The 20309-nt window shown below is 44.3% G+C and overlaps 1 pseudogene; it reads right to left on the bottom strand.

Moving 5' to 3' along the window:
• The window catches only part of LOC121847641, a 143149-nt pseudogene extending 130287 nt beyond the window's left edge, over positions 1-12862 (bottom strand).
• Between the last annotated feature and the right edge of the window lie 7447 nt (positions 12863-20309).

The following is a 20309-nucleotide window of genomic DNA, read 5'->3' as shown; positions in this document are numbered from 1 at the left end:
AGGAAACCACGCCTGCAAAGCCCATAACGGGCACCTGCATAAGGCAAGTCGGAATACCAACTACTGAGAAGTGCGTAGGAAAGCCTTGTGTAAGAAAGGGGTACATTTCCAAGTCTGAATCAGGCCTTCACTGATTTGAATTTGGGTTATTGTGTATTGTAATAGCTGTGTAGTAAATTGTGTGACTGAGAGTGTACCCATCCTTCCGGGCTCCTCATCACAATAGAGCACGAGGAAAATAAGTAGCTTTAGATGTCCAGAGAAGCTCACTCACCTGTCCTATTTTAATTTTCTCCATTGACACTCCTCCACAGATTCTTCCGGTGCTCATTCTCTAACTCATCAAGGCATCCGAGTCCATATTCACATATCCACGAGGTCAGGACCTGATCAATAAAAGCCGACAATTTAAAAAATCACACTGGATTTAACAACGTTTTCAATTATCTGTTACCACACCCTCTCCGATTAATTCAAACACTTTTCACGTTCAGTACAATGGCTCAACATCCATAATTCTGAAATTACTGATATCACTTTTGTTATTGTTTTTTCATCTACATCCTCTGGCTTTCTCTCTCTTCCCCAACCGTTCTCTCCCTCTCTCTGCTTCTCTCTATTTTCTACCATCTCGCTCTCTCCCTTTCTGCTCTCATCCTCAACATAGGTAACCGCTCCCCCCACCTCCAACATACATTGCTTTAGCACCCCTGCCTTACACAACCAACATCTGCAACCTTTCTTGAGTCTCAAGGTCACCACAGAGCTCATAATGACACTAATCACATCACTCATTCACTTAACTCCCTCTCTGCTGCCATATGGTGACCTTCCTGCAGCGAAAGTTGGATGTGGATTGAGTACTATTCTATTACCAAATAAAGAGTGCGTGTGTGTGCGTGTGCGTGTGCGTGTGCGTGTGCGTGTGCGTGTGCGTGTGTGTGTGTGTGTGTGTGTGTGTGTGTGTCCATGAGTGTTTTGTGTATATGAGTACATGTGTGTGATGGCCTTGGAGGCTTCAGTGAGCACCCAGGGGCATAGACGTGTGTAGATGCAGGTGGAAAGTCCCGGGAGCCACAGTGTCTTATCACAACTTCTACTTCAGTGCTGCTGGGTTTAAACAATGACATCTGGCTGTACTGGAAGTGTGGAGGAGGCTATAAGGTTGGAGCTATTGACAAAAGCAAGAATCAAAGAGCCTTTAGCATTATACAGTTGGTTTGGAATCAAAACAAACTGTCAAGGATGGGCAAAAGAAAAGACAATATGCACAACAAAGACAGGTAGTACAAAAGAAGGATGTTTCATTTCAAAACATCCAACATTGTACAAAAACGGTGAGAAGCCAGTGTTATGAAACAGTACTAGCATTTCAGTCCACATTTTGAAATTAATATAAAATAAAATGTATATTACAGACCCAGTACATTACATATATTTACAATGTGAGAACAAAAAGCTTGTAATTAATAAGATATCTTCAGACTATAAACATACATAAACAAGAAAATGATGCAGTCTTATTTTCTTAATATAAGGACTTTGAAATGATTTATACTTTAACTTTTGATACTTAAGTATATTTAAAACCAACTTTTTTAAAACTTTAACTCAAGTAGTTGTTTACTGGGTGACTTTCACTTTTATTTCAGTCATTTTCTATTGAGGTATCTTTACTTTTACTCAAGTATGAAAATGTATGTTTTCCACCATGGCAATTAAAAAATAAAATTATCTTGGTCTTATCCAGCTCATCATATAACCTAACCTAACCAGTGTCCACTTTATCAGAAAACAGTTGTCTAGAGAGCATGAGCAAACAATTTGTGTGACAGAACTATCTATTAGGTAGAGTGGAAAACTCATGTTATTTATTAGGTACATGAAAGTCTACGTGCAAAAGCCAGCACTACTCCATCACGCACAGCCTTTTATCTATAACAATGTCAGTCTAATGGAAAATGCTCATATTTTTATTTATTTAGATTGCAGCAAATTGAGTAGAAATCTAGCTTTTCAGGAAGACTCTTTATGAACGGGTTCAAATCCTATAATTTGGAATGGTACATGCACTTGCACTTAAAATATTGAATGTTTCTTTGAATAAAAATGTATTAGTATTTATGTAAAAATCATATGTTGTCTCTAAAGGAAATACTATGTAATGAAATATAATCTTTAAAAAAATATAAACGCAACATGCAACAATTTCAAAGATTTTACTGAGTTACAGTTCATATAAGGAAACCAGTCTGTTTAAATTAATTCATTAGTGCCTAATCTATGGATTTCACATGACTGGGAATACAGACATGCATCTGTTGGTCAAGGATGCCTTTAAAAAAAAAGTTAGGATTCGAAAACAAGTCAGTATCTGGTGTGACCACCATTTGCCTCATTAATTGCAGCACATCTCCTTCACATAGAGTTGATCAAGCTGTTGTCGCCTGTGTAATGTTGTCCCACTCCTCTTCAATGGTTGTGCAAAGTTGCTGGAAATTGGCACAACTGGACACTCCCATAGGGTTTGGGTTGCATCTCAAAATGTGCTTCAGCAATCGTCATCTGAAGCATAGCAGGTATGCTAGAAACTCCAACTGAACAAGTTGGATAGGCTGCATTGAACCTCACAAACTTCCTGGATATGTGACTTGATGCACTGTGGCCCCACTTCCAACTGACAGCTTCCACCAAGCTCCTTGCTTCCTCACACCCACTATTTGACATATCTCATCTCCCTCCACTGCTGCTCTTACTTTATCCTACACTAAAGGCCCCATTCCCTTATCAGTCATATTTGGGGATAGGTTCCAAGACCAGCTTTTTCCCAGAGTCCCTACTGCCACAAGACTATTGCTCGGCCGCAAGTTTATTCACACACAGGGTTACTCCATTACACATGGAACAACTTCACATGGATCCACAACCACAAGCAGCACTATCCAGGCTCCGTGCAGGCTGTCATCCATGGCCATTAGCAATCTGGTCCCTGACATGAAACAAAGATGCATTGTGCCCACATTCAAGTAAATGTTGAGACTTAAATTCCTGACTTTTCCTGCAAGTCTTCTTTAGCGAATAGAAAAAGGACAGCCCGAGCAACATTTTACTTTTACATGTTACTTTGATATTAGCATTGTTTTAATATACAGTTGAAGTCGGTAGTTTACATACACCTTAGCCAAGTACATTTAAATTCAGTTTTTCATAGTTTCTGACATTTAATCCTAGTAAAACTGGCTGTTTTATGGCAGTTAGGATCATTTTAAGAATGTGAAATGCCAGAATAATAGTAGAGAGAATGATTTATTTCAGCTTTTATTTCTTTCATCACATTCCCAGTGGTTCAGAAGTTTAATTACTCAATTAGTGTTTGGTTGATTTGCCTTTACATTTCCCCCGTGCTTCATGGTTGGGATGGTGTTCTTCGTCTTGCAAGCTCCCCCTTTTTCCTCCAAACATAACAATGGTCATTATGGCCAAACAGTTCTATTTTTGTTTCATCAGACCAGATGACATTTCTCCAAAAAGTACAATCTTTGTCCCCATGTGCAGTTGCAAACCGTAGTCTGGCTTTTTTTATTGCGGTTTTGGAGCAGTTGCTTCTTCCTTGCTGAGCGGCCTTTCAGGTTGTCATTATAGGACTCGTTTTTACTGTGGCTATAGATACTTTTGTACCCGTTTCCTCCAGCATCTTCAAAAGGTTCTTTGCTGTTGTTCTGGGATTGATTTGCACTTTTCGCACCAAAGTACGTTCATGTCTAGGAGACAGAATGCGTCTCCTTCCTGAGCAGTATGACGGCTGCGTGGTCCCATGGTGTTTATACTTGCGTACTATTGTTTGTACAGGTTGAACGTGGTATCTTCAGGCGTTTGGAAATTGCTCCCAAGAATGAACCAACTTGTTTTACTGAGGTCTTGGCTGAGTTCTTTTGATTTCCCATGATGTCAAGCAAAGAGGCACTGAGTTTGAAGGTAGTCCTTGAAATATATCCACAGGTACAAATTACTCAAATTATGTCAATTAGTGTATCAGAAGCTTCTAAAGCCATGACATAATTGTCTGGAATTTTCCAAGCTGATTAAAGGCACAGTCAACTTAGTGTATGTAAACTTCTGACCCACTGGGATTGTGATACAGTGAATTATAAATGAAATAATCTGTCAATAAACAATTGTTGGAAAATTACTTGTCATGCACGAAGTAGATATCCTAACCGATGTGCCAAAACTATAGTTTGTAAATAATAGATTTGTGGAGTTGTTGAAAAAATAGTTTTAATGACACCAACCTAAGTGTATGTAAACTTCCGACTTCAACTGTATTTGTAATGTTCATAGAAGGTTTATGAAATGTACTGATTGTCAGGTCACGTTGGCAATATTTTACATAACATTCCCAGTGAGTCCAGTGAACGTCAGATCTCTTTTGTGATATCCAAAGAACATTGATGTTCCTTTGAGAGCCCTGATGTGTCTACAAACAACATTGCAGTTGTTACTCAAAATAATTAGGAAAGTATGTATTGTGCAGTATGTCCCTTAGTGATCTATACGTCACATTTTCTTTCTGAGCATAAGGGGACATTAGAAATGTTATTTTAAAGTCTAGGCAAGTTCTAATGTCATTTAACAATATGATGATTTGGGTGCCATTTTGGGAACCATCTTAACATTCCCAGTTAGTCCCTTCAATGTTCTAAATGTCAGGTCAATGTTGGGATTTAAACATTTCAGAGAATTTGGTATTGTTTTCAAAACCGAGTAATGTTGTGGGTCCATCAAACTCGCGAACATTGGGTGATTAACAAACACATGAACGCCTGTCAAGGGTTAAATATAATTTAAAGTGTTGATACATTTTGGAACCAGCTTGTTGAAATGCTATGAAAACACTTCTAATTATATGGTCTCTTTCCACTAAGAGTATCAAAACAAAATAATTCAGGAACAAATTGAATGATACACATACAAAAATACATAAGAGTAAAGTGCTGTAAAGTGTTTGAGGTCACTCAGCGTTAACATAAATTCCAATATGTGGAAAAGTCTCTTAGCCGGTGGAAAAAGGTCAGGAGGAAAGTAATAATCACATTGGCGAGAGGAACAGTAGAGTACTTAGCCCACAGATACAGTTATGCGTTGTTACTGTCATTGGCTGACACAGCACATAGCCACCATGAATAATGCAAAGCAAACACTGGGAGAGGCGAGAAGCTGCAGATGAGAGAATGTCACACTGTCCTTTTCTAGTTCTGTTGTTATCTCTCCCGAATTTTCTCTCTCCCTATCGCCTAATGCCTTAGTATTCTCTTCATCAGGATTTAAGGGTTATTTTCCATTTCATTGTCATCTTTTTCTAGTGCCAAACCAAGGCTAGACTTTTTGGTTAATACAATGAGAAAATATTGATTTTTAGATTACATAAATTGAAATATGCTATTATCTAATCCTTATCAAAATCTCTAACTTTGGATCGCAGGTCTATAAAATGAAACCTCAGCATTCATCCTTATACGGTTCTGATAACGTTGTGAAACACTGCTATTCTCTTGTCTCCAAAAAGAGAAATCTTAGTTTCCCATTGCCTTATTTGTGTATTGTGATCATTTTCATTTGCGTTAATTGATTGTTCAGCCTTCTGGCCTACTTCACGATTACATCACCTGTGCTCGTTGTTTATCACAGGTCAAACAGGTACTTACTGTAATACCTCCTTTTCAGTCCCTCTTAAGGATCCGCCCCTTTTTTTAAATGTTCACCTAAAATTACATACCCAAATCTAACTGCCTGTAGCTCAGGCCCTGAAAGCAAACACTTAGAAGTTTATGGAAATGTGACTTCAAGTGCCGACAGATGGCCGCCTCGCTGCGCTTTCCTAGGAAACTATGCAGTATTTTGTTTTTTTCCCGTGTTATTTCTTACATTGGTACCCCAGGTAATCTTAGGTTTTATTACATACAGTCGGGAGGAACTACTGGATATAAGAGCAACGTCAACTCACCATCATTACGACCAGGAATACGACTTCCCGAAGCGGATCCTGTGATTTGCCCACCCCCAGGATAAAGGATCGGATCTCAGCCGGCGAACTAAAACAACGACGCAGTAAAAGGGGCAGACGAAGCTGTCTTTTGGTCAGGATCCGGAGACGGGCATATCGCGCACCGCTCCCGAGCATATCACTCGCCAATGTCCAGTCTCTTGACAACAAGGTTGATGAAATCCGAGCAAGGGTAGCTGAAACATGGCTCACTCGAGACACGCAATCGGAGTCGGTACAGCCAGCTGGTTTCTTCGCGCATCGCGCAGACAGAAACAAGCATCTTTCTGGTAAGAAGAGGGGCGGGGGCGTATGCCTTATGATTAACGAGACGTGGTGTGATCATAACAACACACAGGAACTCAAGTCCTTTTGTTCACCTGACTTAGAATTCCTCACAATCAAATGCAGACCGCATTATCTACCAAGAGAATTCTCTTTGATTATAATCACAGCCACATATATATTCCCCCCCAAACACACATCGATGGCCCTGAACAAACTTTATGTAAATTGGAAACCACATATCCTGAGGCTGCATTCATTGTAGCTGGGGATTTTAACAAGGCTAATCGGAAAACAAGACTCCCTAAATTCTGTCAGCATATCGATTGTGCTACCAGGGCTGGTAAAACCATGGATCATTGTTATTCTAACTTCCGCGACGCATATAAGGCCCTCCCCCACCCTCGTTTCGGAAAAGCTGACCACAACTCTATTTTGTTGCTCCCTGCCTATAGACAGACTAAAACAGGAAGCTCCCGCGCTCAGGTCTGTTCAACGCTGGTCCGACCAATTGGATTCCACGCTTCAAGATTGCGTCGATCACGTGGATTGGAAAATGTTCCGCATTGCGTCACAAACAACATTGATGAATACGCTGATTTGGTGAGCGAGTTTATTAGCAAGTGCATCAGCGATGTTGGACCCACAGCAACTATTAAAATATTCCCAATCCAGAAACCATGGATTGATGGCAGCATTTGCGCAAAACTGAAAGTGCAAACAACTGCTTTTAACCAGGGCAAGGTGACCGGAAACTTTACTGAATACAAACAGTGTAGCTATTCCCTCCGCAAGGCAATCAAACAAGCTAAGCGTCAGTATAGAGACAAAGTAGGGTCACAATTCAACGGCTCAGACACAAGACGTATGTGGCAGGGTCTACAGTCAATCACGGATTACAAAAAGAAAACCAGCCCCGTCACAGACCAGGATGTCTTGCTCCCAGACAGACTAAACAACTTCTATGCTTGCTTTGAGGACAATACAGTGTCACTGACATGGCCCACTACCAAAACCTGCGGACTATCCTTCACTGCAGCCAACGTGAGTAAAACATTTAAACGTGTTAACCCTTGCAAGGCTACTGGCCCAGACGGCATCCCCAGCCGCGTCCTCAGAGCATGCGCAGACCAGCTGGCTGGTGTGTTTACAGACATATTAAATTAATCCTTATCCCAGTCTGCTGTTCCCACATGCTTCAAGAGGGCCACCATTGTTCCTGTTCCCAAGAAAGCTAAGGTAACTGAGATAAACGGCTACCGCCCCGTAGCAGTCACTTCCGTCTTCATGAAGTGCTTTGAGAGACTAGTCAATGACCGTATTACCTCCACCCTACCTGACACCCTAGACCCACTCCAATTTGCTTACCGCCCCAATAAGTCCACAGACGACCCAATCGCAACCACATTGCACACTGCCCTAACCCATTTGGACAAGAGGAATACCTAAGTGAGAATGCTGTTCATCGACTACAGCTCAGCATTTAACACCATAGTACCCTCCAAACCCGTCACCATGACAGAGACAAACATCTTTCTGGTAAGAAGAGGGGCGGGGGCGTATGCATTATGACTAACGTGACATGGTGTGATGAAAGAAACATACAGGAACTCAAATCCTTCTGTTCACCTGATTTAGAATTCCTCACAATCAAATGTAGACCGCATTATCTACCAAGAGAATTCTCTTCGATTATAATCACAGCCGTATATATCCCCCCCGCAGCAGACACATCGATGGCTCTGAAAAAACTTTATTTAACTCTCTGCAAACTGGAAACGAAACGATTTATCCGGAGGCTGCATTCATTGTAGCTGGGGATTTTAACAAGGCTAATCTGAAAACAAGACTCCCTAAATTTTATCAGCATATCGATTGCGCAACCAGGGGTGGAAAGACCTTGGATCATTGTTACTCTAACTTCCGCGACGCATATAAGGCCCTGCCCCGCCCCCTTTCGGAAAAGCTGACCACGACTCCATTTTGTTGATCCCTGCCTACAGACAGAAACTAAAACAAGAAGCTCCCACGCTGAGGTCTGTCCAACGCTGGTCCGACCAAGCTGACTCCACACTCCAAGACTGCTTCCATCACGTGGACTGGGAGATGTTTCGTATTGCGTCAGACAACAACATTGACGAATACGCTGATTCGGTGTGCGAGTTCATTAGAACGTGCGTTGAAGATGTCGTTCCCATAGCAACGATTAAAACATTCCCTAACCAGAAACCGTGGATTGATGGCAGCATTCGTGTGAAACTGAAAGCGCGAACCACTGCTTTTAATCAGGGCAAGGTGTCTGGTGACATGACTGAATACAAACAGTGCAGCTATTCCCTCCGCAAGGCTATTAAACAAGCTAAGCGTCAGTACAGAGACAAAGTAGAATCTCAATTCAATGGCTCAGACACAAGAGGCATGTGGCAGGGTCTACAATCACGGACTACAGGAAGAAAACCAGCCCAGTCACGGACCAGGATGTCTTGCTCCCAGGCAGACTAAATAATTTTTTTGCCCGCTTTGAGGACAATACAGTGCCACTGACACAGCCTGCAACAAACATGCGGTCTCTCCTTCACTGCAGCCGAAGTGAGTAAGACATTTAAACGTGTTAACCCTCGCAAGGCTGCAGGCCCAGACGGCATCCCCAGCCGCGCCCTCAGAGCATGCGCAGACCAGCTGGCCGGTGTGTTTACGGACATATTCAATCAATCCCTATACCAGTCTGCTGTTCCCACATGCTTCAAGAGGGCCACCATTGTTCCTGTTCCCAAGAAAGCTAAGGTAACTGAGCTAAACGACTACCGCCCGTAGCACTCACATCCGTCATCATGAAGTGCTTTGAGAGACTAGTCAAGGACCATATCACCTCCACCCTACCTGACACCCTAGACCCACTCCAATTTGCTTACCGCCCAAATAGGTCCACAGACGATGCTATCTCAACCACACTGCACACTGCCCTAACCCATCTGGACAAGAGGAATACCTATGTGAGAATGCTGTTCATCGACTACAGCTCGGCATTCAACACCATAGTACCCTCCAAGCTCGTCATCAAGCTCGAGACCCTGGGTCTCGACCCCGCCCTGTGCAACTGGGTACTGGACTTCCTGATGGGCCGCCCCCAGGTGGTGAGGGTAGGCAACAACATCTCCTCCCCGCTGATCCTCAACACTGGGGCCCCACAAGGGTGCGTTCTGAGCCCTCTCCTGTACTCCCTGTTCACCCACGACTGCGTGGCCACGCACGCCTCCAACTCAATCATCAAGTTTGCAGACGACACTACAGTGGTAGGCTTGATTACCAACAACGACGAGGCGGCCTACAGGGAGGAGGTGAGGGCCCTCGGAGTGTGGTGTCAGGAAAATAACCTCACACTCAACGTCAACAAAACTAAGGAGATGATTGTGGACTTCAGGAAACAGCAGAGGGAACACCCCCCTATCCACATCGATGGAACAGTAGTGGAGAGGGTAGCAAGTTTTAAGTTCCTCGGCATACACATCACAGACAAACTGAATTGGTCCACTTCAGCATCGTGAAGAAGGCACAGCAGCGCCTCTTCAACCTCAGGAGGCTGAAGAAATTCGGCTTGTCACCAAAAGCACTCACAAACTTCTACAGATGCACAATCGAGAGCATCCTGGCGGGCTGTATCACCGCCTGGTACGGCAACTGCTCCGCCCTCAACCGTAAGGCTCTCCAGAGGGTAGTGAGGTCTGCACAACGCATCACCGGGGGCAAACTACCTGCCCTCCAGGACACCTACACCACCCGATGTTACAGGAAGGCCATAAAGATCATCAAGGACATCAACCACCCGAGCCACTGCCTGTTCACCCCGCTATCATCCAGAAGGCGAGGTCAGTACAGGTGCATCAAAGCTGGGACCGAGAGACAGAAGCTGTTTTTCAATCTCAAGGCCATCAGACTGTTAAACAGCCACCACTAACATTGAGTGGCTGCTGCCAACACACTGACACTGACACTGACTCAACTCCAGCCACTTTAATAATGGGAATTGATGGGAAATGATGTAAATATATCACTAGCCACTTTAAACAATGCTACCCTATATAATGTTACTTACCCTACATTATTCATCTCATATGCATACGTATATACTGTACTCTATCATCGACTGCATCCTTATGTAATACATGTATCACTAGCCAATTTAACTATGCCACTTTGTTTACATACTCATCTCATATGTATATACTGTACTCGATACCATCTACTGTATCTTGCCTATGCTGCTCTGTACCATCACTCATTCATATATCCTTATGTACATATTCTTTATCCCCCTTACACTGTGTATAAGACAGTAGTTTTGGAATTGTTAGTTAGATTACTTGTTGGTTATTACTGCATTGTCGGAACTAGAAGCACAAGCATTTCGCTACACTCGCATTAACATCTGCTAACCATGTGTATGTGACAAATAAAATTTGATTTGATTTAAATGCTGAACTGGGTACTGGAATTCCTGACAGGCTGCCCCCAGGTGGTGAGGGCAGGTAACAACATCTCCACCCCGCTGATCCTCAACACTGGGGCTACACACGGGTGCGTTCTGAGCCCTCTCCTGTACTCCCTGTTCACCCACGACTGCGTGGCCACGCACGCCTCCAACTCAATCATCAAGTTTGCAGACGACACTACAGTGGTAGGCTTGATTACCAACAACGACGAGGCGGCCTACAGGGAGGAGGTGAGGGCCCTCGAAGTGTGGTGTCAGGAAAATAACCTCACACTCAACGTCAACAAAACAAAGGAGATGATCGTGGACTTCAGGAAACAGCAGAGGGAACACCCCCCTATCCACATCGACGGGACAGGAGTGGAGAGGGTAGTAAGTTGTGAGTTTCTCGGCATACACATAACGGACAAACTGAATTGATCCACCCACACAGACAGTGTGGTGAAGAAGGTGCAGCAGCGCCTCTTCAACCTCAGGAGGCTGAAGACATTCGGCTTGTCACCAAAAGCACTCACAAACCTTTACAGATGCACAATCGAGAGCTTCCTGTCGGGCTGTATCACCGCCTGGTACGGCAACTGCTCCGCCCACAACTCTAAGGCTCTCCAGAGGGTAGTGAGGTCTGCACAATGCATCACCGGAGGCAAACTACCTGCCCTCCAGGACACCAACACCACCCAATGTCACAGAAAGGCCATAAAGATCATCAAGGACAACAAGCACCCGAGCCACTGCCTGTTCACCCCGCTATCATCCAGAAGGCAAGGTCAGTACAGGTGCATCAAAGCAGGGACCGAGAGACCGAAAAACAGCTTCCATCTCAAGGCCATCAGACTGTTAAACAGCCACCACTAACATTGAGTGGCTGCTGCCAACATACTGACTCAACTCCAACCACTTTAATATTGGAAAAATGTATGTTAAAAATGTATCACTAGCCACTTTACACATTGCCACTTAATATAATGTTTACATACCCAACATTACTCATCTCATATGTATATACTGTTCTCTATACCATCTACTGCATCTTGCCATCTTTATGTAAAACATGTTTCACTAGCCACTTTAAGCAATGCCACTTTTATATGTTTATGTACCCTACATTACTCATCTCACATGTATGTACTGTACTCGATACCATCTACTGCATCTTGCCTATGCCGTTCTGTATCATCACTCATTCATATATCTTTATGTACATATTCTTCATCCCTTTACACTTGTGTGAATAAGGTAGTTGTTGTGAAATTGTTAGGTTAGATTACTCGTTGGTTATTACTGCATTGTCGGAACTAGAAGCACAAGCATTTCGCTACACTCGCATTAACATCTGTTAACCATGTGTATGTGACAAATACAATTTGATTTGATCTGGTCAAAGATAATACCAAGAAAAAAACAACCATTATTTTGTGAAGAAAAAGTGAAGACTCTCTGTTGTACAGCACACTGTATTACTTATACAACTAGTACAAGGACAGGATTTGAGACAGGAGTAGAAACTAACATTGGCAGTGTTTAATGCGTTTCACAGGACAAAACATTCCAAGCATTAAAATGTATTTAAGTAGGGGAGTGTTACAGGTACTCTAAAGGGACAAACTAGAATATCAATAAACAACCTATTCCTCCCCCTTTACTTGTGACGCTTCATAAGAAAAAAGTAAATATTCACTGTTTTGCATATTTTCTTTTTAACATAACTGTTCTCTTAATATAAATGAATGAACTTTTCATAATAACCTTTTCTGAACCAGGGAAAGTGGGTAGATTGACTCATTTCCCAGACTTAACCTTGGGGTGTATTCTGTCGCAATGTCGGAGGTTAGTCTAAACTAACCTTTCAAGAGGTTGTCTTTCTCTTGCAGGGTAATGATGACGTACAGGTCAGTCACATGGTCTCTGAGTCTGAGTGGTGATGGTGTAAGCCCAGGCTGGGGTGAAACAGTACCCTGAGTAGGCACTCTGGTTGGTTTCATCTGGAGCACTTTCCACATTTGTAGGTTGCTGCAGTGGATGTTCAGGTGATGGCTCGTAGTCATGGTATGTCTCCAGTAGCTGATCTTGGTTTGTCACTTGACATGAGTCGTCTCTGAGGTTGGTTCCTGGCAACAGTTGATTCACGTGTCTCCTCCAGATGATGATCTCTAGTGTGTGAACTGTGTACGACACAGGCCCTGTTTGTCCGACCAATGTTGATGGTATCCACTTTGGACCTTGGCAGTAGTCCTGAACAAGAACTCTCTCTCCAGCATTGCTCTGTCTCTCTGCTTGTGTTCTCTGCTGTGTCTGTACAACCTGCTTAGTTTTTGGAGGCCTCAGGAGGTCGAGTCGCACGCAAAGCTGTCTTTTCATCATGGCTGATGCGGGTGCCACTTTGGTTGTAGCATGGGGGGGTGTTTCTGTAGGTCAACAGGAAGGTGTTTAGGCGCCTATTGAGTGGTGATTTTAAAGCTTGCTTCATCATCTGGACAAATCTTTCAGCGAGGCCATTTGTTGCAGGGTGAAACGGTGCTGAATTGATGTGCTGAAATCCATTTGCTTCCATGAATGACATGAAATCTTCAGACACCAGATGGGGGGGATATTATTGCTAAGAAGTTGCGTTGGCAATCCGAAGTGACTGAAGATTGACCATAGCACTTCAATGATTCTCTCCACTGAGGTGCTCTTCATCACTGTGACCTCAGGCCATTTGCTGTGTGCGTCAACAACGACAGATGCACACAGAACAGACGATCCTCCAGTGGGCCTGCATAGTCTGCTCCTCTGGGAAGTCCCATGGGTGTAGTGGCACTAGCTGAGGCAGGTTCCTCATCTTTTGACATGCAGAAAATGACTTGGCCTTGTCTTTGATTGCTGCATCCAAACCTGGCCAACAAAAGAAGCTGCATGCAATCTCCTTCATTCGCACCATGCCACAGTGCCCTGAATGTAGGTCTTCAATATGATGACTCGAAAGCCCCATAGCAAGCATCCAGACTGAACTGTGAGCTCTCTCTCACACACACACACACACACACACACACACACACACACACACGTGCGCACACGCACACATCTTTAAAAAATATATATTTTCTATTATTACTCCCACTCCTCCCCTAATTGGAGTAAACTAGTGAACAACAAGGCTTAGATTTCTACTTCCAGCTTATACATACTATATACATTTTATGGACACATTCTATTTTACATTAGTTCTATTTTGTTTGTTTTTACTCTGGTCATTCCTCTACCCTCAGCCTCTCCCATCTATTTCTGATTTCTGTCCATCCGGAATTTTCCACATCTTTCAAACTGTTCTCTTTCACAAAAGTTCTGAACCTGCAGTAATACATGTTTTACAGACAGTATGTTTTACATCTTGTTGTTATTAGTCCCAACCTTCAGCTCCATTCAACCCCTCCCATCTATCTCTTAATTTAGGGCTAGGTGTCCCGTCAGCGGATATTAAACATCTAGGTACATACAAGTGTCTTATCTTGGTTAAAAGCTTACATTCTTGTTAATCTAACTGCATTGTCCAATTTACAATTGGCTTTTGTAAAGGTTTTCATGTGGTGAAGGAGAGTCGGACCAAAATGCAGCGTGTAGATTGCGATCCATGTTTAATGAACGAACGTAAACACGAATAAATACAAAACACTACAAAACAAAGAACGTAAATGAACGAAATGAAAACCGAAACAGCCTATACTTGTGAAAACAAACAAAGACAGGAACAAGGACACTAAGGACAATCACCCACGACAAACTCAAAGAATATTGCTGCCTAAATATGGTTCCCAATCAGAGACAACGATAAACACCTGCTTCTGATTGAGAACCACTCCAGACAGCCATAGACTTTGCTAAATCACCCCACTAGCTACAATCCCAATATATACACACCACATACAAAAACCCATGCCACACCCTGGCCTGACCCAATACATGAAGATAAACACAAAATACTTCGACCAGGGCGTGACAGAACCCCCTAAGGTGCGGACTCCCGAACGCACCTCAAAACAATAGGGAGGGTCCGGGTGGGCGCCTGTCCATGGTGGCGGCTCCGGCGCGGGACGTGGACCCCACTCAGTCAATGTCTTAGTCCCCTCTCCTCGCGTCCCTGGATAGTCCACCCTCGCCGCCGACCATGGCCTAGTAGTCCTCACCCAGAACCCCACTGGACTGAGGAGCAGATCGGGACTGAGGGAAGCTCGGGACTGAGGGAAGCTCGGGACGGGACTGAGGGAGCTCGGGACTGGGAAGCTCGGGACTGAGGGGAAGCTCGGGACTGAGGGGAAGCTCGGGACTGAGGGGAAGCTCGGGACTGAGGGGAAGCTCGGGAGTGAGAGGAAGCTCGGGAGTGAGAGGAAGCTCAGGCAGGTTGATGGATCTACCAGATCCTGGCCGGCTGGCGGATCCCGGCCGGCTGGCGGATCCCGGCCGGCTGGCGGATCCCGGCCGGCTGGCGGATCCCGGCCGGCTGGCGGATCCCGGCCGGCTGGCGGATCTGGAAGAGTCTGGCGGATCTGGAAGAGTCTGGCCGACTGGCGGATCTGGAAGAGTCTGGCCGACTGGCGGATCTGGAAGAGTCTGGCCGACTGGCGGATCTGGAAGAGTCTGGCCGACTGGCGGATCTGGAAGAGTCTGGCCGACTGGCGGATCTGGAAGAGTCTGGCCGACTGGCGGATCTGGAAGAGTCTGGCCGACTGGCGGACCTGGAAGAGTCTGGCCGACTGGCGGACCTGGAAGAGTCTGGCCGACTGGCGGATCTGGAAGAGTCTGGCCGACTGGCGGATCTGGCGGTCTTACAGACTGGCGGCTCTGGCAGACTGGCGGCTCCTTGCAGACTGGCGGCTCCTTGCAGACTGGCGGCTCCTTGCAGACTGACGGCTCCTTGCAGACTGGCAGCTCTGGCTGCTTCATGCAGACTGACAGCTCTGGCTGCTCCATGCAGGCCGGCAGCTCTGGCTGCTCCATGCAGGCCGGCAGCTCTGGCTGCTCCATGCAGGCCGGCAGCTCTGGCTGCTCCATGCAGGCCGGCAGCTCTGGCTGCTCCATGCAGGCCGGCAGCTCTGGCTGCTCCATGCAGGCCGGCAGCTCTGGCTGCTTCATGCAGACTGACAGCTCTGGCTGCTTCATGCAGGCTGGCAGCTCTGGCTGCTCCATGCAGGCTGGCAGCTCTGGCTGCGCTGAACAGGTGGGAGACTCCAGCAGCGCTGTAGAGGAGGAAGGCTCTGGCTGCGCTGAACAGGCGGGAGACTCCGGCAGCGCAGGAGAGAAAGGCTCCGGCAGCGCTGGAGAGGCGAGGTGCACTGTAGGCCTGATGCGTGGTGCTGGCACTGGTGGTACTGAACCGAGGACACTCACAGGAAGCCTGGTGCGGGGAGCTGCCACCGGAGGGCTGGTGTGTGGAGGTGGTACTGGATAGACCGGACCGGACCGTGCAGGCGCACTGGAGCTCTTGAGCACCGAGCCTGCCCAACCTTACCTGGCTCGATGCCCACTCTAGCCTGGCCGATACGCGGAGCTGGAATATACCGCACCGGGCTATGCACCCGCACTGCGGACACCGTGCGCACCACTGCATAACACGGTGCCTGCCCAGTCTCTCTAGCCCCCCGGTAAGCACAGGGAGTTTGCGCAGGTCTCCTACCTGGTGTAGCCATACTCCCTGTGAGCCCCTCCCAATAAATTTTTGGAGCTGACTCTCGGGCTTCCGTCCGCGCCGCCGTGCTTGCTTCGCCAACTCCATTCCTCCAATAACCTTCTGCGCACTGCTCCATCGAATCCCAGGCGGGCACCGGCACTCTCCCTGGGTCGACCGCCCACCTGTCTATCTCCTCCCAAGAAGTATAGTCCACACTGTCCTCCTCTTTGGGCTGCTCCTGTTGCCTCTTCTCCTGCTGCACCTTTTGGCGGCTACACTCCCCTGGTTTAGCCCAGGGTCCTCGCCCGTCGAGGATTTCCTCCCATGTCCAGAAATTCTTATTGCGCATCTCCTCTTTGGGCTGCTCCTGCCTGTTGACACGCTGCTTGGTCCATTTGTGGTGGGTGATTCTGTAACGGTTTTCATGTGGTGAAGGAGAGTCGGACCAAAATGCAGCGTGTAGATTGCGATCCATGTTTAATGAACGAACGTAAACACGAATAAATACAAACACTACAAAACAAAGAACGTAAATGGACGAAACGAAAACCGAAACAGCCTATACTTGTGAAAACTAACAAGGACAGGAACAAGGACACTAAGGACAATCACTCACGACAAACTCAAAGAATATGGCTGCCTAAATATGGTTCCCAATCAGAGACAACGATAAACAACTGCCTCTGATTGAGAACTACTCCAGACAGCCATAGACTTTGCTAGATCACCCCACTAGCTACAATCCCAATATATACACACCACATACAAAAACCCATGCCACACCCTGGCCTGACCCAATACATGAAGATAAACACAAAATACTTCGACCAGGGCGTGACAGCTTTACAGCGAAAGCATGCCATGCGATTGTTTGAGGATGGAGCCCCACATCAAAATATTTCTCAATCAACACAGGCTTCGTAAAATCACAAACAGCAAATTAATATTCACTTACTTTTTGAAAATCTTCCTCTGATTTGCAATCCCAAGGGTCCCAGCTACAACATGCATGGTCGTTTTGTTAGATAAAATCCTTCTTTATATCCCAAAAAGTCAGTTTAGTTGAACATTCAGAGAAAGGAATCCAAAAAACTACAGCTAAACTTTGTTAAAACAAGTCCAAATACGTTTCTATTCACTCCTCAGGTACCCTAAAATGTAATTAAACTAAAATATTTCATACGGAAATTAGTATGTTCAATAGAAAAGCTAGAGGACGCAAGGGCGCATCCTCTTCGTCGCGTAAGCAGACTGATTTCCAACTCCCTGTACCAAAACTCAAAATTCTTCCTCGTTTGGGAAGAAACAAGCCTGAAAACTTGAACAAAGACTTGACATCTAGTGGATGCCATGGGAATTGCAATCTGGGAGCTGGAATTGCATAGGACCCATAGCTTCAGCAAAGTGCTGTGTAACGGGTCATAATACTTATGTAAATGTGATATTTCAGTTTTTTATGTGTAATAAAATTCACAAAAATGTATAACCTGTTTTTGCTTTGTCATCATGGTGTATTGTCGGTAGATTGATGATGGGGAAAAAAACATCAATTTTCGAATAAGGCTGTAAGGTAACAAATGTGGGAAAGGTCAAATGGTCTGTAAACTTTCCAAATGCACTCAATCTATCCCTTTGTTGCTTTAATTGCGCAGACCTTGAACTCCGACAAGAATTTATCATAGCATGCGACAATAAATTTAACTCACTCATGTACATAACAGAAATGTATGTATGTTCCACTTGCTAACTGATGAACAAATCTGAATATTTTTTTTAAATCGGTCAAAGTGTTTGTGAATTACAGCCATCTCCATATTGTGCAACAGCTATCAACATTTGTCTTTTTTTTCAAAGTCATGAGAGGCGATGTTCAAATGATCAGATTGTCTTGCCCAATGGAGTAAAAAATGTAATTAGCACACACACGATAAACACTGTTTTTGATTGGGTATTGTGTGCGCATATGTCGATTTTGTTTTGTATATATTTGCACAGAAAATATGTATACCAAAAATTGAGATCTGATCATTTGAACATACCTTTTTGCCTTTTGAAAAAATAAATAAATGAAAAGCTGTTGTGTGCAAAAACTATAGTACAATGCTGTAGTTCTACGATCAAAAGATTCTCCAAATTTGTTTTATGACAAGGCATATAATATATATGATTTTACAAATGATTTGTAATAACATATAAAGTAAATATTGTGAGGAAAATACACCAATGTCTACATTATTTAAAAAAATGACTGGCTGACACTGGAGGTGTCACCTTTTATACAATCATAAATTCTATCACCGATGTGGCCCATCTAGACACTTGTACTAGATGCTGACAATACATTGTCTGATGCCTCTACAGTGATAAACATGTTTTACATATTTCTAATATGGTTTCAGAAACTCTGCCATAACAAATTCATGGACTTCTTTTTCCAGTATGAGTCCACTTGGAGAAGTTGGAGAAAGCACAACAGTTTGATTAAAAAGAATGGACTACACATTCTAAAACTCCTCTAACGACATCTAGTGCCCATTTTATCTTCAATGCGATGGAGAATAATGGCTTTATCAACAATATCAGTTAGCGTTTGTGCCATTGTCTCTCTTGAACTTTCTCAGAGTATTTTTTTGGCCAGAGATACTGAGCCACCAGCTTCGGTGGAGAGATTTGATTGTCGAAGGGTTATGACTCGGTGTTCCTGACAAAAGAAATTGATCGCGCTAGCTGGTACTAAACTTTAATGACTTGTCCACCTCCTGTTTACAGGCTGACCTGTGAACCCCTTTCCTGAACCTAATGTAATCTATGCTGGAACATGTGCTTGTACCTTTTGTATCCCCACCCCTCCCTCCCCTAAACTCTCAAAAGCCAGAACACCTGTGCCAGTTGCCATGGAAACACTTTCCAAAAGCCAAATGCCTGCTAACAGGTAAGAAGAAAGTGAGAAGATTGAAGTATTCTCTCCTTCCTTCCCCTTTGGGAGAAGTCTAATATTTTTAGCCTGCTGTTGTCTGCTATAGATATAGTTGTTGGAGACTGACTCAGAGCTGAAACCTTCTGCAAAGGGCAGGAAAAAAAGTCAATGATTCACACTGAAATACACACCCAAGTAACAAGAACATTTCACAGGACATAGGCATATCTGATTTTGGCAGAAAGCTTAAATTCTTGTTAATCTAACTGCACTGTCCAATTTAAAGTAGCTATAACAGTGAAAGAATACCATTCTATTGTTTGAGGAGAGTGCACAATTTTGAATATGACAAGTTATTAACGTGTGATCAGAATCAGACCACTTCCTATTGTCAGCAACATGCTCGAAAATGAAAAGTTAATTTCAGGGTCGTTCTCATAAAATTTTGGCAGCTACCTTAAGTTTCCAACAATATCAAATGTGTCCGGGGCACGACTAAGAGAGGAGCAACCCCTAGGTAAATCATGGTCACCTTCCCAATGCAAAGTCTTCCTCAACTTTCCTTCCCTAACCAATTCCTGCCACTCTTGTTGCGGCTCGATTTTTAGCAACACTCCAAATCCTGTTTAAATTCTGATTTCTTTTCATACTTAACAGGATCATGCTCTAGCTTAACACGATCATGCTCCTGTTTAGCTTGTTCCAACGCCCACTACCGACCCTGCTCATTCTCAACTATGAAATAACACCTATGGAAACATGTAGTAACCAAAAAAGAGTTAAACAAACAAAATATATTTTATATTTGAGATTCTTCAAAGTAGCCACTCTTTGTCTTGATGACCGCTTTGCACACGCTTGGCATTCTTTCAACCAGATTCACCTGGAATGCTTTTCCAACAGTCTTGAAGAAGTTCCCAGATATGCTGAG

Source organism: Oncorhynchus tshawytscha, linkage group LG10 (genome assembly GCF_018296145.1).
Source record: "Oncorhynchus tshawytscha isolate Ot180627B linkage group LG10, Otsh_v2.0, whole genome shotgun sequence".
NCBI lineage: Eukaryota > Metazoa > Chordata > Actinopteri > Salmoniformes > Salmonidae > Oncorhynchus > Oncorhynchus tshawytscha.
Note: the sequence above shows the minus strand (reverse complement) of the source record. Positions and strands in the feature narration are given on the sequence as shown.